This window comes from Leuciscus leuciscus (genome assembly GCF_965113295.1).
Source record: "Leuciscus leuciscus genome assembly, chromosome: 14".
Classification (NCBI taxonomy): domain Eukaryota; kingdom Metazoa; phylum Chordata; class Actinopteri; order Cypriniformes; family Leuciscidae; genus Leuciscus; species Leuciscus leuciscus.
The window spans coordinates 2,576,806-2,600,184 of record NC_138738.1 but is presented as its reverse complement, the minus strand read 5'-3'; the positions used below and the strand labels follow the sequence as shown (position 1 = coordinate 2,600,184).

Sequence of the window (23,379 nt, the reverse complement as noted above, 5' to 3'; positions counted from 1 at the left end):
TCTTGCAAATGAAAGCACATCGCGACCCGGCGCAAGCCTGCTAACGTGATTTCCCAACAGCACATCGCTCACGATATCAGGCTCTGGCAGAATTCAAATCTGCTGCTCTGGAGGGGCCATTCGAGCGCACAGAGGGTGGCCTAATGATGCCTGTGTGGCTTTAATGCTGTTTATGAAGGTAATAATAGTACCGTACAGGTCTAATGACAGTGGTCAAAGTAATAACAGCCCGGCGCACTCGGCGCGGAGGAGCTACTGTGTGCGGAGATTACTCTGTCATTGTAGCAGCAGGTCGTGCGGCTCTCAATGTTCAGGACTGTGATTTGGAGAGCTGAAGTGTGTAGCGTGGTTTGTGTGTCCTTGTGTGTGTGTGTGTGATCTACATGCTGAGACGGACTGGTGCATCATGGGATGCGCTGAAGTGTGTAGCGTGGTTTGTGTGTCCCTGTGTGTGTGAACTACATACTGAGACGGACTGGTGCATCATGGGATGCGTCCGTGTGTCTGTGTTTGTGATTCTGCAGAGCATTGGATCCTGTTCACTTTCAGAGACTTGCTTCAAGTGAACGGGAAATGGGGATCCATCTACAATACTCACAATATATCTTTGATGATTTTGCTGACACGTTATATGATTTCACAATGGTTTTAAAACTATTATTTATTTATAATTCGGCCAATCATTTGCCCTAAAGAACGTGTCATCTGATTAGTTTTGTGACTTTCAGAGACTGACATTGTTTAGTTCTGATTTAAACTTCAGTTGCACAAATCGTTGTTAGAGTTTGAATCATTTCTGTGAATCAGTTCAAGCTGTCCATTTCAATGAACTCTGATTCAAGAAGATTTGTTTGAGTCATTCTAAAAGATTCACAATGATTTATAATTTGGTAACACTTAACAATAAGATCTCATTATTAAAATTAGTTAATGCATTAGTTAACATGAACTAACTATGATGAGCAATACATATTTCAGCATTTATTCACCTTTGTTAATGTTAGGTAATAAAAATACAATTGTTCATTGTTTGTTCATGTTAGTTCACAGTGCATTAATAAGCTATTTTCACAGCATTTTAACGCTTAAATGCATGAATGTTTCGCAAATATATATATATATATATATATATTAGGGCTGTCAATCGATTAAAATTTTTAATCGCGATTAATCGCATGATTGTCATGAGTTAACTCGCGATTAATCACATTTAATCACACTTTTTTTATTTTTATTCTAAATGTACCTTAAATTAATACTTTTCAAGTTTGTAATACTCTAATCAACATGGGAATGGATAAATATAGATGCTTTATGCAAATGTATGTTTATTATTGAAACCATAGTCAATATAGAGCATAAGGACGAGACATGTTTCAAAGGTCATAGATGTTTTTCAAATAACTTGTTCATGTCTATTAGACACATGTAGAAAGAACAAAAAAATGCCAGGTTACCCTTACTTCTCTTTCTTTGCACTGAGCAATTTACTAACACAAACATGTTTAGATTTTTGCATGACAGGGCAGCTCTTCTGAAAATGCTAAATGTACATTTACTATTTATTATTACATTGTAGTTTGTCTCTCTCTGTGCCCATTTTGATGAAGCTAAATTCTCAATAAAACTGTTTTCATTGGTATATTTTACTGTTTCTGTTGTGAAACAACGGAATGAATTTGAAATGGTGACTGAAACGCGACCCATTAAGACACAACCAGCTCTCCCTTCCAAGATGTTAAGTTAATCTGCACAACAATTCTGATAATCGAGCCGTCGTCTGGTGAAATCAAATTCACATAAGATAAAGATAATATCTGTGCTCTGATTTCGGCTATACTTGTAAAATTTGTGAAGCAACATAATATCTGTGCTTAACTGAATTAAAGCGCTGCTCCTCCGTGCGAGACGCAGAGAGAGAGAGAGAGAGAGAGAGCGAGAGGTGCGCGCGCGTGCTGAGAGAGCAGTACCGGCGGTACCGGTAGATTCTCAGAAACTAAATAAGGTTTGGGCGCTTTGTTGAAGGGAAAAAATCGCTAAAGGGGTCTGCAATGTCGCTAAGTTGGCAACACAGTGTATCTCGATTTCTCCAACTAGAGGTTGGGCCACGGGTCAAACAGAAAATACGCGCTGCGTTAATCGCGCGTTAAAAAAATTAGTGCCGTTAATATGATTTTGCGTTAACGCGTTATTAACGCGTTAACTTTGACAGCCCTAATATATATATATATATATATATATATATATATATATATATATATATTTTTTTTTTTTTACATTTCTGGGTCTTTAGTGTCCCGGACATATATCTAACACACATGGATCTTCCGCAATCGTATAAAACTTACTAAAACTTTAACTAACATTACATTTTAAACATAGTAAACAAATAAAAAACATATTCAAAATAATAGTATCTTAATGATACTAAAATGGGGGGGGGGGGGGGGGGGGTCATGTATTGCTTGATTTTATTAATCAGGAATTGATTTACATACCAGAATCAGGGATTTGTGACATAATCTGAAAAGAAAATACTGTTTTTGGAATAACACACACCAGAAAGAACATTAAAAGGGTCAATTTCACGCTGACTTTTGGATGTACAACACTGAAAGAAGGAGAAAAAAAATGCTTTTGGAGATCAACTGCAAATAATAATGATTGCTCACAAAGGTTTCCCTTCCTTTGGGAACCAATAAAAACAGCTTCCCGAAAGCAATCTCTTCAAGAAAAACAGGGCATTGTTGAGCAGAACAAAGTAATTTGTTGCCATTTGAATAGAGCGACATTTCTCGACATCTCAACAGCTATCTGATGGAATTACTCTGAATAGGCTCATCCAAAAATAATTAATTTCATACGAAGGGTCGCACGTCCCTTTGTCAATAGGACCTTTCATCTGTCCCTCAACACAAACAAGCATGCAACAAATTCCGTCAAAACGGCAGATATGATAGTTTGTTGCAAAGCCTGTGGAAAGGTTTTTACAAAAAGCGCTAACAAACGCTGCTATCTATGACAGCAAAAAGAGTGGCCACAGCACCAACTTGACATTCACAGCGGCGCTCATCTCACATTAATTACAGTACATGCATGAAGTAATGGGGCAAGAAGTGGGTGAAAAGGAGAGAAGAACCTTAAAGTGGACCTCATAGAGTAAAGGACAATTACAAAACCTCTGTGTCGCCTCTTTTCATTCTTCTTAATTACCGGGCAAACATTCCTTCTCCTCTGCTTCATTAGGTCCTTTGTTGAGCAGTTAGTGATGTCAGAGAGAAGATGGAGGGATAGAGCGGCTTTGAATATATAATAAATGATCTCCAGTGTATAGAGTATAGCAGACATACAGAGAGACTGGAATGAGACAGAAGATTGAATGCAGAGAGAGAGGGAATTTCTACAAACAACAAAATAAACTTTGTGATTTGATCTCATTCTCTGATTTTACTGCAAAATCAATTGGCACTGCAGTGATCTAGAGAGCAGGGGAAATGTATTGACAATAGCTTAAAAAGTAGAGCATGCCATTAACCAAGGCCAAGATCATGGGTTCGATTCACAGGGAATGCATGGACTGATATACTGCGTATCTTAAACACAATGTAAGTCGGATGGATGGATGGATGGATGGATGGATGGATGGATGGATGGATGGATGGATGGATGGATGGATGGATGGATGGATGGATGGATGGATGGATGGATGGATGGATGGATGGATGGATGGATGGATGGATGGATGGATGGATGGATGGATGGATTCTGATTCAATATTTTTTTCACTTGGAAATACACCACATGATTGATTGATTGCAAAATGATTTGCGATTGCATGCCCTCACATCGACTAGCTTGGCAAACAACAGTTTAATAAACTGCACAGGACTCAAACCACCACTTAAAACCTGTTTCATTTGCCCACAGCTGTCCAAAAAAATCCTCCAAGTTCTCCCAACTAAGCAACTGTCTTCCCATCTGGGCTTGTTCAGACGTCAATCAAACCGGCGGAGTCTAGAAGCAGGAGCATGTGAAAGCAGGAACTGATGGGGTCACAGGAGGGCTGAAGGAAGGGTCCGGCTATGAAGGGCCCTTACAGGCTGCTATGGAAATGACCGTAAAAGCCTTATCCTCACAAAGTTTGGGGAGAAGCATCAGGCAAAACTGGAACTAGGGCAGATGCTGTAATTGTAACTCAGGAGAGGTTGAAATAGAGACAATGGGAAATAAAAATAAGTGTTCGGTACTGGCAAAGCCAAGCAAGCTATACTTCCACTGCTATTCAAACACTTATTGTTAGACGAATAAAAGGCTTAACAAAGCAAAACAGCTTTCATAATGGCAATAGATAACAAATACCAGATATACTGAATATGCTACTATGACGCAGCCACAGCACTAATGGATAGAAAGAAGTGCTGATTCATAAGTGACAAGCAAACTGAATTAATTATAATTCTTACATTCAGACTGAACACTTTCCCCCGGTTTCACCGACAAGGCTTTAGTCTAGTCCCGGTCTAAATGCATGTTTGAGCTGTACTGATATATCTTAAACTATGTCAGTGCCATTGTTTTGTCTCCAGATGCACACCAGTAATGTTTGTTTCTAAGGCACATTTACAAAAGCTACTTAAAGGCCTAATCCTGGCTTAATGATTAATCTAAGCCCTGTCTGTGAAACCAGGCCTTTAATTAGCTGCCTTAAAAACACCTAAATGTCACAAAACATGACCAGGTCATATTTAATTACATTTTAAGGACCATTAAAACCATTCAATTTTTTTTTTCTGAGATTCAACCACACAAACATCGTTTCAATGTAAGCTCCCAAACAAAGAAAAAGCATATGGCCAAAATCAACAAAGCTTTAATATTTGGCTGTATATGTTATAGTCCACTAGCCTTTTACTAGATTCAGTGGCCAGAAACGATGCCTTCAGGGCCCATAAACCCCACATGTGCTGACAGCGGCCCGAATGGTGCTTTTCCACGGCTATGACGCCCCTGCCTCGTCCATTACACACTGATTTGGTGTGTGTACACAGTCTGTGTGCCGCATGAGAACACCGTCACCCTGTCTTGTTACATTAATCTTCACTAGGTCAAGGTCAGACGCAACACAACAAAAGCCACAGCCAATCAGCACGCTCGGAAATTTCGCAAGGGCCCTAATTTAATTTATGTTGGCCGGTCTCACCCGCGCTTTCGCAGGCACGTACCGACAAGCGCTCAGCACCGTATTACAATCTTGCATCTGAACGCATTAACGAGTGTGTTAGATTGCCAAGCACAAACAATTAACAGAGCCTTAAAGATTACGTGGTGGGAACTAAAAGCAACAGATTAGCAATGTCTACACTCACCTTTACTTCTGCACGGACATCAGTTCTGTCCAACAACCGCTGAGGAAATTTGTGCTTAAACTTTGAATGATGCTGAAATAATGCAAGTGGACATGTCTATGCATTCAGCGTTACGTTTATGCAGTCAGGTTATTTCATTTCTTATCATTTCATGAATGCTAATAGTTCTATTTCCCTAGCTAGAAATCACGGTTAATAAAAACTACAGGTTCAAAGATTGAAAGTCTCTTTTCATAACTCATTCTTGGCTTTAAGAAAACACAAGATGCCGGTTCACGATAACGCCTTGAATATTTTAGCAGAATATCATCACAACGCCACATGAAAGACTAGAATATGATCCCTACTGGAAAATCCGGCTTCTTAGACCATCTTGAAAGAGTAACAGATGTGCTTAAGGTGGCCGATTTGGTATTTGGAACCGAAAAATACTGACAGAAACATGTATTTAGTCGTTGATGTCAAGGGAGTTCAATGAAACTTCACAGTAATTTGGCTCAGATTCATCTGAACACAAAGACAGATGTTAAAGGAACACGCCGAATTTTTGGGACTTTAGCTTATTCCCTGTATCCCCCAGAGTTAGATAAGTCCATACATACCCTTCTCATCTCCGTGCGTGCCGTAACTCTGTCTGACGCACCCACAGCTAGCCTAGCTTAGCACAAAGACTGGAGGTAAACGGCTCCAGCTAGCATACTGCTCCCAATAAGTGACAAAATAACGCCAACATTTTCCTATTTACATGTTGAGATTTGTTGAGACCGTATACATACTGGGAACTATATTCTCAGAGGGCGAAACACTGCTACTTGGGCGGAGTGATTTACTCCAACTCTGAGCGAACTCTCTGCTCCTCACCACGGGGCTTCTCAGGCGCTGCGAGCAAATCCCTCCGCCCAAGTAGCAGTGCTTCGCCTTCTGAGAATATAGTTCCCAGTATGTATACGGTTAGAAGAGGGCTGTGTCTCATGTGTATTTGTACACGCTGTGACTATACAACTCACAACATGTAAATAGGAAAATGCTGCCGTTATTTTGTCACTTATTGGGAGCAGTATGCTAGCTGGAGCCGTTTACCTCCAGTCTTTGTGCTAAGCTAGGCTAGCGGTGGGTGTGTCAGACAGAGTTACGGCACGCACGGAGATGAGAAGGGTATGTATGGACTTATCTAACTCTGGGGGATACGGTGAATAAGCTAAAGTCCCCAAAAGTTGGTGTGTTCCTTTAACATGACCAGGGTATGTGACGCCCTCATCCTCAAAAACCATGAACAAAAATACACTATGACCCACAACTAAATTAAATACATGTTCACTTGAAGTGAAGATAAATACGGTTTGTGTCGATGTTGATGATGATGTGTTAGTGAATTATTGGCTTAATAAACAATAATAATAAATATAATAACATAACTAACAATAATAGTATTTTGCTTTTAAGGACATTGTTGTTTACTTTTGTGCAGTAAATATTTTTGGAAGCAACTGTTGACGAAAAGTTGAAGGAAACCCAGTTGAGAAGCACTGATGATTTCAGCATTGTAGCATAAAATGTTTATGATACGCTCAAATAATAGTGTCATGCCGTGCTGTCGCTGCCTTAATAGCACAATACTTCCCAGTTCTGTGGCTCCCGTTTGTTCCGGAGTGAATATTCCATAGATCTGAGTGTGCCGATGTGGATACACACAGCACCAGATGCAAGGCAGCACTAGATCACACGCTGCAAAATAAAACAAATCATTGTTTGTAATGATGTGTCCAAACCTGCAGCAGAGTCCCCACTGGGGAGAGAGAGAGAGAGAGAGAGAGAGAGAGAGAGAGAGAGAGAGAGAGAGAGAGAGAGAGAGAGAGAGAGAGAGAGAGAGAGAGAGAGAGAGAGAGAGAGAGAGAGAGAGAGAGAGGAGGATATTGGTTTATATGCGCTCACATACACAGCACTGCAGCGCTGACCATCTATCATGCTGCAATGAGAGCAGTGTGTTCTCGACTGCTGTTCTCATTAGAGCTGCTGCCCGAGTGCCGCTGAAGTTACACACCAAAGCAAACAAGAGTTCCTTACTCCTTTAAATTAAAAAGTCCCTCTTTTCATGTCTTATTTATAATGGCCACATGCTTTAAAGTGTGTTCAGATCCATTTCGTTTGGCTGCAAACTAGGTCCCTTTTTAAAGAAATAACCTTTGAAAAAAAATAATTTACTCATCCTCAACTTTCTTCTACTGTGGAACACAAAACATGATGTTCTGCAAATCTTTTTGCAGCTCTTTCCAAATAATGACAGGCTTTATTTTGGTCTGTTCTCGTACTTGTTGTGGAGATTTTTTTATGCTGTCATTTGTGAGAATATTCATAAAAATTGTCCTTTCGGCTCCATGAAGAAAATGACAGAATTCCAAATATATATACAGTATGTTTAAATGACAGAATTCCAAATAAGAGCAACATTGAAAAGAATAAATACTGACAATATTTTTTTGGCATAAACTATATATTTGAGTCATAGTTACAATATTTGTGGAATAATGTAAATTGAAATTTCAAAGGAAAAAATGCACCCATAAACATTAAGATGCACACTGACTTTTACATGCTAACGTGAGACTAGTATTATAAAGTAATTTACTGACCTTGACTGTGCAATATTAAGTACCTGAACTCCTGTCATGGCCAGTAAACACTGTAATGTTAGCATAATACGCATAGAGAACTGCTTTTTACATCCAGAAGAATCCACCTGCAGGAATGACATTTAACCAGCAATTCATCCACTAGCTCTTCCAGACAACTTTACAGATCAAATACCAAACATGCTTTTAAGGAAAAATTCATAGATGTGCTCTCACAAAAATACCAATTCCACATTTCTGCTCTATTTATTTAGTTTTTTATTTATTAATTTTGGCAAGAGTCAAAATGTTGCCACGCATGATGTTGCCAGAGTTTATCTAGTGTTTTACCTGGCACATTGACTTATTAAAATGCTATTACCGCAGGTCTAATTAACACAACCTAAAATAATAAACACCTTTCTCAAAACATCACTTAAGCGTTTCTTTTTTTCACAGCCGTGACTGTAAATGACCTAAACTGAATTCTTACATTTCTGTGAGAGAGGAGAACCGAATTGAGAAGGTTTAGCACTTTCCAGAAGTAGGAATATCCCATTAATTATTTACATTTTATTATTAAATAAATAAAATAACACTTTATTTCAATAGTCCACTTTAGATATTCTACTAACTATAAGTAACTCTGAAACTACATGTCAACTAGCAGTCATTAGAGTATTTTCCACTGCATGGTACGGTACGGCTCGGTTCGGTACGGCACGCTTTGGCGCTTTTCCACTGCATGGTACGGTATGGCTCGGTTCGGTACGGCTCACTTATGGCTCATTTCCACTGCATGGTACGGTACGTTACGGCTCGCTTTAAATGGTACCACCTCTGTTGAGGTTCCAAGCGTACCGTACCGATACTATGTGACGTGAAAACACTGCAGATCACTGATTGGTCAGACAGAATCATCACTACCAGCGTCATTTTATTTACGACACGAGACACTAAACCCGCCAGATTTAAATAGCCAGTAGACAACAGCCAACACTGTAGCACCTGTTTTAAAAGTATTTGCTTTAAAAAAAAAGTATAAACTTAAAAAAAGAAATGGCTGAATCGTGGTCAGTGGACGAGGTGCAGATGTTCCTCTCGTTGGTTGCCGAGGAGCGGATGGGGAAACACGGAATGAAAAATTCGCATTTAATATGATGATGTCATGGCAGTAGAGACGGCAACTATAACGATCAGTCCCACCCACTTTGAAGCGGAACTAACTGCAGTGGAAAAGCAACCGAGCTAAAGCGAACCGAACCGTGCCGTACCGAGTCGAGTCGTACCACGCAGTGGAAAAGCGAAGCGAGCCGAACCGTTCCGCGCCAAATCGAACCGTACCGAGCCGAACCGAGCCGTACCATGCAGTGGAAAAGCACCATTAGTAGACTGCTTAATATCTGCTAACACTTCATTTTGATGCAACAGACGTAGTAACTTTGCAACTAAATGTCAACTTATTCTACTAACCCGAACCTTAAATGGGTCATGAACTGGCTTTTTAAATTTTTATATTGTTGTCTGAGGTCAACTTATGACGTTCGATTGGTTTTTACATTAAAAAACAAATGAATAAGTAATAGTCTATTTTCTACCCTGGTTTTGAGCCTAGCTCCTGAAACGCTCGGTTTTTATGGGCGTGCCGCATTGAAGACTTGGAAGTAAACGCCCACTGCTATGATTGGATAACAGTTTTGCACATTATAATGAGTTTCATGTAATGCGCGAATCGGTGGGCGGGGCTAAACAGGAAGTGTTGAAGTAGGCGTTGATCTTCTTCTGTGGAGGCAGGGTTTGATACCCTTTGATGTCACAGATCCTGTCGTTCGCTGTGCCTGGTGTCAATAGAAGCTTTTATTGGACTAACAAGGAAGTTTTCAGTTCTGAAACTTACAGGATATTCTTATAGTATGATGACCTCTAATATGTCAAAAGCTCAAGGAAAATTTTATTTCTCAGTTCATCACCCCTTTAACCTAACAGTCAACTAATACTCTAATGAGAGTTAGTTGGCAAAGCCATTTAAAAATAAGAACACGTTTCACCCAACATATGGACCCAAAATAGTGAGTCCCTAATGAGTGGTCAGTTAATTCAGGCCCAATCTGAAACCAGACACATTCAGACACATCCCAAATTTAGGTAACAGGGTCACAAAAACTGCAACACTTATTTGCAACCACATTATTTTTCAACGCGGAAGTAAGCTGTTTTGTACAGCTAAAAATCACTGGAAGTGGATGGCGATGGAAGCATTAAATTTACAAATGACCGTGTCCGCTCTTACTGTATGTTAACACTTTCCCTGCCATTGATGGAATCTTCCGGCAATCCATGTTCTTACTGTTATACTGTAGGGGGCGCTATTATGCATCTTCTGAAATAGGACAGAATATCCAGATCCAAAAGCAAGCAAATAAGAAGCAGAAACAAGCAATAGAAGCATTGCTTACGCTCATGTAACGCGATCATCAGACATTAAACAGCATATAAAATCAAAACTGCCTAACGTTACCGAATGAAATGTCAATGAAGAGATGACGAATTTACATTTTTGTGGGTGTTGATGGACTTGATACACTTGGTCTATGTTTTGATCAGCGTTCTGAATCCCAGTCGGACAAAGTCTTTACCAAAAACACGCTTTTCTCCAGATTTTTGTTCAACATGTTGTTTTTTATGAAACTTACTGACATATAAAGTGTTGATAAAAAAAATAAAAAAAGATGCATGAAGCTAGATTAATTGTTTTCTCTCTCAGTTGTTTCTTTTGATATATTGTATGTTCATGTATTCTTACAACAAAATATTCTGGGGGCCATGAAAATTTTGTGAAAATGATCAAAAATACTGACAAGGCTGACAACTTGGCGGGGAAAGAGTTAAAAAAATAAAGTGGATAACATAAATGTAAAATTGTTATACAGTTTCCAACTTGACCTCCCGATATTTTCTGAAGGTTAAGCACGTCCTTCCTCTGATCACTTGTTGAAAAGATAAACCGTCCGTGTTCTGTCCCCTTTTCTCCTGTGTAGCTTGGAAAGTCCTAGAATAATCCCTCAGGCTAAAGCAGCACACGATAGTTCTGCTACACTTTAAACGGATACAGTTTAGTCCTGGCATATTTCTGCTGCGAAGGCGAGTCTGGCAGATTGTAAGAGATGTGATGTGAATACACAAAACGCCGCTTGGCAGCAGACGACAGGAATTACAGGTGTGTGTTATAGGCCTGGTAATTACTCTTAGCACAGGGACTGTCTCTGCTAATGTCTTCTGATTCCTCTGGAAATGTGAGGGTAAACATGAGGCGGTTAATGAGGCCTTCCTCAGATTAGATGCTAACACAGGATGAAGAATTGGGATAATTTAAGCCGCAGCACCTCGGGTTAGTCCCAAATCTAACCTTTAGGATGAAAGCTTGACGGATTATTTTCATTAGCAAGCAGTCAGAAGAACAAGCTTTCCCGAACGAAATTATGTAATTGACAAAAGCATTAGGCAAACCCTGTCTTGACTGTTCTGTTGCTGTATTGTGTGGGTTGGTGGTTGGTTGGGTGGTTGGGTGGTTGGGTGGTTGGGTGGTTGGTTGGTTGGTTGGTTGGTTGGTTGGTTGGTTGGTTGGTTGGTTGGTTGGTTGGTTGGTTGGGTGGGTAGTTGGGTGGTTGGGTGGGTAGTTGGGTGGGTGGGTAGTTGGGTGGGTGGTTGGTTGGGTGGGTGGGTAGTTGGTTGGGTGGTTGGTTGGTTGGTTGGTTGGTTGGTTGGTTGGTTGGTTGGGTGGGTAGTTGGATTGGTGGTTTGTTGGCTGGTTGGTTGGTTGGTTGGTTGGTTGGTTGGTTGGTTGGTTGGTTGGTTGGTTGGTTGGTTGGTTGGTTGGTTGGTTGGTTGGGTGGTTGGGTGTTTGGGTGGTTGGTTGGGTGGTTGGTTGGGTGGTTGGGTGAGTGGGTGAGTGGTTGAGTGGTTGGGTGGGTGGTTGGGTGGGTGGTTGAGTGGGTGGTTGGTTGGTTGGGTGGTTGGGTGGGTAGTTGGCTGGGTAGTTGGGTGGGTGGTTTGTTGGGTGGGTGGTTTGTTGGGTGGTTTGTTGGGTGGGTGGTTGGGTGGTTGGTTGAGTGGGTGGTTGGTTGGTTGGGTGGTTGGTTGAGTGGGTGGTTGGTTGGTTGGTTGGTTGGTTGGTTGGTTGGTTGGTTGGTTGGTTGGGTGGTTGGTTGGGTGGGTGGGTGGTTTGTTGGGTGGTTTGTTGGGTGGGTGGGTGGTTGGGTGGTTGGTTGGGTGGGTGGGTGGTTTGGTGGTTGGTTGGGTGGTTGGTTGGGTCACACTCTCTGTCCGCATTATGAGCAGTTCCTGGGTTGGGTGGTTGGTTGGGTCACACTATCTGTCCGCATTATGAGCAGTTCCTGGTTTCTTGTTCCCTAGTTTTGGAATTCTTGTTCCCATCTGCCTCAGTGGATTGTATTTGTGTTAATTTATATGTGTGATGACCCTCATGTGCTTGACCCTCTGCCTGGTATGGACTATGACCTTGGATTATAATTGTTAATAAACTGCGTTTGGATTCTCACTCTCTCTGCTGAATGCTGTCTTACCACCATAACCAAATCATTACACACATGATCCGTCAGAAATCATTCTAATATGCTGATTTGATGCTCAAGAAACATTTATGATTATTATCAGTGTTGAGAACAGTTGTGCTGCTTCATAGTTTGTTTTTCAGGAACAATATTTATCTCACATTGAAATCTTTTGTAACATTATAAATGTATTTAGTGTCACTTTTGATCATTTTCATAAATCCTTGCCAATTTTTTATTTTTTATTTTTTTATTATTATTTAATGACTGACCACAAACTTTTGAATGGTAGTGTAAATCACATAATGTATAAGGCCATGGTGGTGCATTGGAAAATGTCACCAAAATAATGTTTCCTTATTAGCCTGTACAGACATGAGAATATGATTATGCTCTCAAATCACTTCCATATCCGTTTAGATGGATTCCCCCTTCCATTGTCACAGTAATATGATCAAATCATGCAAAGCTAAATAAATACATCCACAAAATCACACATAACAGACGATTATGCCTTCCATAAATCAGTAAAATGACTACATGACGGCTCATTTAGACATTCATCACACATCAAGTCTAAAGAACTTTGCTCCATTTGGAGACGACAGCAGCCCGGAGGCTCTTCACACAAATCTCCTCGAGAGTGACTTCTATCATTTGTTAGGCACACATCTCCTCTTTATTGTTGATATAAATTTCAGTGCAGTGATGTACGATACGCCTGACGCGCCGCATAAAAGTGTAAAAACCAATATTCTTCTGGGCCATTAACACTCAGTAGGGTTTGAGCCATTACGCAACAAAGCTAGACACTTCAGAACAGGCGAGTTTGGGATGAATATAAATTTTAGCGCCACGCCAGATGACGCATTGCATATTGCCTGTTCTCATCATTCTTGTGCATGTGAGATTAATACAGTTCAAGCTTCAAATTATGTTTGCATTTCCATCAAGATCCCTGAGAGTTTACAGATGTCCGAAAGGAACCGTCACAGCGTTCATTTTGATTACATTTAATCAGTGTTATCGTCCTTTCAGCTGCAGCGCACTGCCGGTCTGGGAGTGTGAAGCATCGAAAGTAAATAAAGAGAAAGGCCTGTCTGTGTGCTGGCGCTTGAGAGAGACAGATTCCCCCCCGCTGAGTCAGCTGTGGAGCCCGCAGACAGATGAATGACAATCACAAATTAAAGGCAAACACCAGATCAGATAAACCAGAGCGCTGTGTCTCCAGATGTGGTGCAGATCTCCTGCTGCGGTCAGTATGTTGCACCAGACCTGAGGCTCGTTAACAACGTTTGTCGCCTTCAATTACACGTGTCATAAAACCAACAAGTCACACGAAAAAAAAACGAAAAAAAAAGAATTAGAAAGCAACGTGGGAAATGCAAAACAAGAGTTGTGTTCCATTCAGTTCTTCTAAATTCCAGTTCTGTTCCTGAATTTGAAATTAAAATTAGTCAAATTAAATTGGATTGAAAAGAAGTCATGTAGCTGCTGTTTTTGTAGTTGCACATTTCATTTGGAATTACTTATAAACGTTATCATATGCAAACTCGCAAAGAATATGGGATACGGTACTGGCATAAATCAAATATTAGATGTTTTTAATATTGAATGAAAAATACATTTCTATAAACTAAAGCAGCATTTTTTTTCTTGTTTTCCAGTAAAAAATATCGAAACATCTTTAAAACAAGACATACAGTATTTACTCGATGATTAAAATTGGATATTAAAACTCTTATACATACAAATAAGACACTTTTTTAAAAGAATAAATAAAATAAAATAAAATAAAATAAAATAAACACTAAACTTGTTTTATTCAGTTGCAAATGAGATGTATTCCCTGAAACTATTACTTCTCAAATACAGTAGATTTCTCTTGTTTTAAGCTTTTTTATAATATTTTTACTGGAAAACAAGACACAATTACATACCAATTAGTTTAGGGTTCAATTCTCACTACGACTTTTGCCTCAATAAACTCCTAAATACTGCTTATTAATTATAGTTAGTAAGTTGTTAAGTTTAGGGATTGGGTGGATTAAGGGATGTCGAATATGTTCATGCAGAATAAGGCATTAATATGTGCTTTATAAGTAGCCTACTAATAAACAGCCAATATCTTAGTAATATGCATGATGATAAGCAACTAGTTAATAGTGAGAATTGGACCCTAAACTAAAGTGTTACCAGGTCAAATTCATCATATGCAAACATGGACCATGCAAATATCATAAATAAAATATCCAATGTAAAATTCTTAAAGGGATAGTTCACTTTGAAATAAATTTTTGGTATGTTTTAGCTTACCTCAAGGGCATCCAAGATGTAGGTGTCTTTTTTTCCGCAGTAGTTTCAATTTTGATATTTTTAGGTCAAACCGTTCTTGTCTGTCAGTCATATAATGCAGGTCTATGGTCACGGTCTCAAAACACAAGCACAGAGTCCAAATTAAAACAATTCCCCGTCGTCCAAATTAAACAATTCCCCATCGTAAGTACACATTGATGGCCTAAGACACGAAACGAGCGGTTTGTGTGAGAAAACGAACAGTATTTATATCGTTTTTACCTCTTATACGCAGACATGTCCAAGTGATCTGATCTGACGTGTGCGCAGACTGGTGCATAGATATATACACTAGATGTCGCCTTAAAGACATTCGTTCCAATGAACTGCCGTAGACAAGGCGACATCTAGTGTATATATATCTATGCACCAGTCTGCGTACACGTCAGATCAGATCACTTGGACATGGCTGCGTATAAGAGGTAAAAACGATATAAATACTGTTCGTTTTCTCACACAAACCGCTCGTTTCGTGTCTTAGGCCATCAATGTGTACTTACGATGGGGAATTGTTTAATTTGGACGACGGGGAATTGTTTTAATTTGGACTCTGTGCTTGTGTTTTGAGACCGTGACCATAGACCTGCATTATATGACTGACAGACAAGAACGGTTTGACCTAAAAATATCAAAATTGAAACTACTGCGGAAAAAAAGACACCTACATCTTGGATGCCCTTGAGGTAAGCTAAAACATACCAAAAATTTATTTCAAAGTGAACTATCCCTTTAAGCAAACTGTTTTAACTGACCTTCCTTCATTTCAATTCAACATCATGTGCAGCAATTCTATTCAAATACCTAATATTAAAATCCCGAGACAATTCTGAAAAACGGCTCATCCTCCATCACCGCAGAACTCCATCAAACCTGCTCCATTTTTCACGTGGCTTTAGACCGACACATGATGGCCCTATTTCATAGCGCCAATTAAATGCTGGCTCTGGTGTAATTAACAGCTGTTTTGTCCACTGATCAATAAAAGCTGTTCATTAAAAATCCCTTTGCTGTCTCCAGATCCCTGGCAAATTTCAATGCTCTGAAAAGGTTCCTGCGAGAATTAACATTGCCTGGAATGAAATTCACAGCCACAGCTGGGCAAGACAAACCGGTTTGAAAGGAAATCGGCTGGGAAATACTTCACAGCAACAGTGTTTTCCAGCCCTCATAAACAAGTGCAGAGTAATCATGAAAACTAACTTACTTTCACCTTGAGGTTTTCCCAAATCGGACTCGGGTGCCTGTATATCTCTCCAAACCCTGGTAAATAAATCCTGCAAAAATGTTTGGTTTACTCAGTGTTGTCTCACTTGGTCCTTTGAAACCTCTTGAAATATAGATATGGCAGAGGCCATCAATTTCACAAAAAGTGAGAGAAAACAAAAGGCTATGAATGTGTTAGAAAATCAATACTCGGCTTCTACAGCCAGATCTTACAACATGACGGATTCAATGAAAAATATGATGAATATGATCCTAAAAATCATGTATTTTACTGTGCACTAAAAGTGCATACATCACTTATAATGGGAAAGCACATACTTTTGAGTATGTAAGACAGTACGCCAGTATTGGGACATGCAGTGTGCCACATTATAAAACTGTATCTAATGTATAGTCAAGCCTTTTTATTTGTTATAGCTAGAAACCATCACAAACCCATCTTCTGTAGCACAAAGCATTGTGGGTAATTGCTCAAAGTAACTCAAACAGCTTGCATGGATTTATACCTAAAAAATCTACTTGTCCGGGCACCTTCAACACACTCAGATTTGGGTCAGACTAATCCTAATCCCACATACTGTAAGAACAGATAACCGAGTCATGGGTAATGCCAACTGGGATTCAGTCAAAAAAAAAAAGCGTGTACTTCCACCAATAGTTATAGGAACTATGAAAACATTCCTCCAGTGTGAAAGCCCCTTATACACCATTAACCACAGTGATAACAAATATATACAGTGTCTTAACTAATATTTCTCTCTTACAACATGAGATTTGTCCAGTTTTAATCTTTATATGAGATGAGGGAAGGAAAGGAAAGGAAAGGAAAGGAAAGGAAAGGAAAGGAAAGGAAAGGAAAGGAAAGGAAAGGAAAGGAAAGGAAAGGAAAGGAAAGGAAAGGAAAGGAAAGGAAAGGAAAGGAAAGGAAAGGAAAGGAAAGGAAAGGAAAGGAAAGGAAAGGAAAGGTTCCATTTGTTAACATTAGTAAGGACCTTATTGTAAAATGTTTTCCAGAAAGCAAAAAAAAAAAAAGCATAACCTTTTGGATGGATGGATGGATGGATGGATGGATGGATGGATGGATGGATGGACGGACGGACGGAAGGATGGACGGACGGACGGAAGGATGGATGGACGGACGGAAGGATGGATGGATGGATGGATGGATGGATGGATGGATGGATGGATGGATGGATGGATGGATGGATGGATGGATGGATGGATGGATGGATGGATGGATGGATGGATGGATGGATGGATGGATGGATGGATGGATGGATGGATGGATGGATGGATGGATGGATGGATGGATGGATGGATGGATGGATGGATGGAAGGACCTTGAACTGCACAAATTATACCGTACACACTGAAAGTTGCTTTCAGGACTATGAATGCAATCACATTATCCTCATGGACTGACAGCGCTGTTCAATGACAAACTGTGTAGAGGACTGGTTTGCAAAATGTGCGTGTGGAACATTATACGCTCCATGAGGAAAATGAAGTAAATAAACAGTGCAACAATACTGCCATCCCTCACAGAGCGCCTGCAAGACACACACGTGCGGATGTCCTCGAGTTAGAGCATTCAGTCAGAATGAGAAAAGAGTGACAAGGCTTCCACTGCGCACCGCAACTGACATCAAGGCTATCTATAGAGCTTCTCACCTCACTGTGTCTTTTCACTAACACACGAATCTGAATGTTTTCATGAAGACAGACAAACTCCCACACTGGCACATTCACAGACAGGAACTCAATCTGCCCCCTTTAGAAATCAAGCTATTGTAATGTAATTCTAATATTCACTCACCCTCATGTTGGTCCAGGTCTATATGCTGTTTTTCAGTCGAACACAAAAGTAGATCGTTGCAGAATCTTCATGCGGCTCTTTTCCATACAATGATGGTTTACAGTCAGTCTTAAAAAAAGAAAACAAAAACAGAAATAAGAAAAAAAAAAAACTATAGAAATATACATAGTAAAAGTGAGTGGTCGATATGACTTGCACACTAAAGTCTTCTGAGGAGCACAAGCACATGAATACTTTTTTTGCTACTTTTATGATGTGTATTTTTTAGGTTGAAACATTTTTGATATGAAAAAGGGTGGTGGTAGCGCAATGGATAAGACACATGCCTTTGGTGTGAGAGACCCGGGTTCGAATCCACTGTGAGACACCAATGTGTCCCTGAGCAAGACACTTAACCCCTAGTTGCTCCAGAGGCGTGCGACCTCTGACATATATAGCAATTGTAAGTCGCTTTGGATAAAAGCGTCAGCTAAATTAATAAATGTAAATGTAAATACTTTAAAGACCCCTGTGGTGAAAATCAAGTTTTGAATGATGTTTAAACTGTATGTCTATGTGGTGTTTTTAATGCGCTGATAAAAAAAGTATTCATGATTTAAGGCGAGACTCTACAGGTGAATAGGGTCAAATTTGTAAATAATAGATATCACCATGAGACTTCCTCAGTTAATTACTTACACAAGTATAAAAAAAATGTATTACACGTTTTTGAAATTTGTATGTTTAATTATGCAAATTAGGCATTATCTCATTAAATATGCACGATTTTGCATATATTTTCGGTAGATAGATCTTAACATATGATAAAGCCATGTGCAAAATTCTTTTTTAATTTTGTTTACACACAAGATGAAAAAAAAAAATTCAGAGGGATTTCAGGATATATGCTTTCATTACCTAGGAAATCAAAATATACTGTCCATAGCCTTAAAAAATCGATTTTTGCCATATTTTTTTAAAGAGATGTCACATAAATCAGGCCAGGAATAATTTATTAACAAATCCCTCTGAAAATATCCTCAGAATACTGCTAAGTGTATAACTGGAGAGTTTGGTGTACACAGGTGCTACATGGGCTGAGATGTTTGTACTGGAGAATGACAAAAAACTCATTTTGAGAAAACGGCATTTAAAGATCTAAATGAGATTTCGTCATTAGCTTTAAATCCCCCTTTGGACATTCACGATTGGTTACTGATAGAAAAGAAATGCCCATATTTGGGTTATATAGCGTTGTGCAGGAGACTCAGAGCTTTATGACGATACCGGTCACAACAGACTTCAGTAAACAGACGGGACTCGGTGTGTCGCGCTGGAATGATAACTTCCTGGTAAATTCGGGAGAAACTTACTGCCGCAAGTAAACAAAATGTAATAAAATAAACATCTTAATGTATATTTTCAACGTTTCCCACCGTCACAAACATGTGACCAATCCCGTGAACAAGAGGGCGGGGCTTATCTCCACTGACTTTCTATGATGTGATTTATATGATTCAAAGTGTTTCTAAGGATGCTGATGTTTAGAAAGCAAGTGTCTGACTCTGAGATGGCGAACGGGAACATGGCAGCATATTATTAGCTGATTGATAATGTAGTCAAGACAAAGGCTAGTCAAATCAATTATCATTATGTGTCTGATGTTGTAGAAAGTTATACATAAAACTCATTAATATTCTGATACATCAACTTGTAGACGAGCCTGTATAATTCACTTTTCCTCTTCTTCCTCTGAATCTGTTTATGGTTCAAACATAGTATATGGCTGAGTTTAACCAATATTTACATTTGCCAATGTGCAGCGTTTACCACAGTAAAATTGCCTGAGTGGATCATGTAATCCGAGCTGTGATTGAGTGGAGGCGGAGACCAATTAGCATATTCATAGATCCACGTATACTAAATGAACCAAGGGTGTGGAGATACATTCAAGCTATTTTAAGGAACAAAGAAATTATTTTCACAGGAAAAAAAAAAAACTTTAAATATGTCATTTTGATTATCAAAGATGAGTTTTCAGGGATAAAATGATTGACTGCAAGGGGACTTTAAAATTCAATGTTGCATTTTACATAAAAAAAAAAAAAAAAAAAAGCACAGGTTTGGAACGACAAACTATTCCTTAATAAGGAAAAACAATATTGCATCTTTTCAATATGCAGAGAATCTAGTATGTAATCAAACCTATTTGATACAAGCCACTCTGTTATATATCTAATATCGAATCCAGAAGCTCTGCACTGTTTTTTGTTTTTTTTGTGCGACAAGCACTGAGCGGCGGCTTTTCAAAACCACTTTACAAGGATTCTGCCCCAGTTATCCCTGCGATTGGATTCCCGAGTGGGCCGTATAGGTCCTTCAGTTGTCAGGACTCCTCCTTTGAAATCATGCTTGAACGGGAAACTACCACACAGCTCTTGTTTTATTGCACTGTGCAGATTTTTATTTCTGGGCATCTTGTCAAAAAGCTTTAGATGGTGTAATTATAGTGGTAAATTTCATCGCTGATGTGAAAGGATCTAAATCAGCAATCAAAACACGTCAGACACTAAAGACTCTCTAGAAGTATCAAACTAAAAGCCACTTAGCTGAACTTGAGTTTACCAACATAGTTCCTGCTAACAAACGTTCATCATATGAAGTACAGCAGACCCAAATGCACTGGGACACTTCAGACTCGCTTAGAAATGTCTGCATGTCATTGCATACAATAACAAAATATCAAAACAATTCTGCAGGATCTTTGCTTACTTTGCTTTTCTTCAGCATTTTTGCTCAGTCATCATTCAACTGGGGATTTTTAGTGGGTGTTTTGAAAGAAAAGTGTCTTCTTTACCAGAAATGACATATTTTATCATCTAATGCAATCATTTCAGACATTTCATTTGTTTTTCAGTATGATTTAAGTTACTTTTGGCATCACTGTATCTTGTTTAAATTAGTTTTTGCAGATGCTTTCTGATGCTTGTCATGCACAGCGACAAATCTGCCATCCTTTAATTCACTCTCATGCTACATTTGAATAGCGAAATCGGTAATAAGTCAATAAATGAGGGAATCATGATATAATTAAACTTATACAAACAATAACACGCCAATGAAACTGTGGTAAAAACAGAAGCCCGTGGGCTCCACAGTATGAGAAAGAGACTGCTGTGTGGACGAAACCACCTATTAATGTAAAAGGTATTTTTGTGAGGCCTACAGGTACAATTATATGTGAGTTAATAGACTTTGACAGCATTCTAATTCTATAGAGCATAGACGTACACGAGTGGAATACAGAAACGGGGAATGAACAGAGTACTGCATGTTTTTCAAGGCCAATGCATAATGATTATAACAAAAAAAGAAAAATCACATGCAATATCCAACAAAATTTGCATTTCAAGAACAATTCAAGCAGGTTTCATATCCCATGTTCACTATAATCACATGCAGGAAAGGAGTAAAAACTTAAAAAAGAATATATATAATGAGTTTGTGTGATTAGATGTGCATTTAATTAATAGTAAGACATATTGTAGATTACATTCAGAACTGTGTTTAAAGTGCAATTTATGTTTCGAAACCATCTTTGCAGTTACTCAGGGATGCATTTTATTTTCTAATTCAATTAATCAGCATTACTTTCGCAAGAAAACCGCACTCATTCCTTTTAAATAAACTTCTCTTTTTGCATATTGCATGGAAGCACATGAATCTCCAAGGATATATGTTTGTGCAACTAACTGTTTACATGCACAGGTTTCTATCGGCCTGAATTAAATTAAACCCAATTGCAGAATCCGAATGCTCTGTACATTCAATAACTAGTCAACTATAAATTCAAGTATGAAGCAAAGACTGTTGGGAGACAGGGTGCATGCATGGAAAGTTTCAAATCTGACTGTGAAAATTGGCAAAAAGTTCAATCAGATGATCAAAAACCTGCATGTAACTTAAGACAACTTACCAAAATCACTTGTTGGTCTTGGAACAACATTTGCATTGGTCAAAGAACCATAAATTGAACCATTGCAAACGATTCCTAACCATTTACTACTCTTTAAATCAATCAAAGGGAAATGATAATAACGTTGTTTAAGCTCTTAACCCCAGCCATAAGCTTAACCCTAAAATCTGATAAGAACGTTGATCCAGCACTGAGAAATCACTTGTAAGTAACATGTTTGATATATTACAACACCAACGGCCTTTAAATAAAAAATAAAACTGAACACATTCACTTCACTGACACATTAATATAGTTTCCTCGTCATGTCCTACACCACATGATTAGGTTACATTAGCGGAGCACAAATTAATAAACGTTAGATAAATACCTTCCGTGCATCAGATTATGATGCATCATCAATTACAACAAACTGACAGATGGTGAACACACACATTGCCTGCGAGCGCTGGGTGGGTCTCACCAGTAATCCCGAAGAGTCAGCAACATTTTCTGTGTGGCAAACCCTTGACTTGATTTGGCGCCGGCGCCGGGATTCAGAGCGGTAATCTTCTCAGCTCGCGAGTCCTTCCCCCACTATACACCTCTGAATAACAGCGGCCCACTTGAGGGGGATTCAGCTCGTCCATAGTGCGGTTTATGTGTTGTTTCACCACCACAATCACTAAAGGAATTATGCAAATAAAACAATGGCTCAAATTCACTCACAAAATCTGTCCGACATGTTGTTCGCATCCAAATCCCCGCAGGTCGCTTATGAACTATGATCTGAAGACTTCCAACAGTGCAATCCAAACTCCTGAACACAGCACACATCTGGATATATGCCTAAACATAACACTCTGCATTATTTGCTCATTATCAGACATTTTACAAGCAATTCAGGAGTAACTAATTCCAAGCAATAGCACTTTATACCCACTTCACTGCACTTTATACCCACTTTTTTGTTTATTACTGATGCAAATTTACACCAAAACAAACTTATGCAGTGCCAATTTTACTGTAGTATATTTGAGATACTTATATACTTTTAATAAATATTATTGTTTTTTTTATTATTATTATTCTTTCTGTGTTGATTTAATTTTAGTTAAAGCTTTGTTTATTTTGTAGTGCTTTTTTTTCTACATAAGTCTATATAGATTTTTATACATTTGTATTTCAGTTTTAGTCTTAGTACATCAAATTAAACTAAATGAAGATGAGAAATTTGCATATGCAACTAGTTGGAATAAAACATATTTTTTTATTTATTTATGAATTAAGGATTTAAGAAATTAAAGGAATTTTTATACTTTGATTTAGTTAGTTTATTTATTTTTTTATGATTTTAGTCTTAGTGTCTGTTCACTATATACCTGCTTAGTATACTTAAACATACTGCCAAGGAATGAGTTAGAAAGTTTGATTCATTTAAGCAAATAATTTGGACCCAAATAATTTCATTCAAACGATTAAATCAATCGATTCATCAATTCGA

At 38.8% G+C, this 23,379-nt stretch overlaps 1 protein-coding gene across 2 annotated transcripts in view; it reads right to left on the bottom strand.

Moving 5' to 3' along the window:
• The window catches only part of cdh22 (cadherin 22), a 206,670-nt gene that overhangs the window by 130,108 nt on the left and 53,183 nt on the right, over window positions 1-23,379 (bottom strand). Inside the window, exon 2 of one of the 2 annotated variants that reach the window (XM_082136387.1) lies at window positions 17,942-18,049. The exons of the other annotated variant lie outside the window; for it this stretch is intronic. The gene's annotated coding sequence lies outside the window, so the exon portion shown is untranslated. The remainder of the gene's footprint in view (window positions 1-17,941; window positions 18,050-23,379) is intronic. 2 annotated transcript variants of the gene reach the window in all.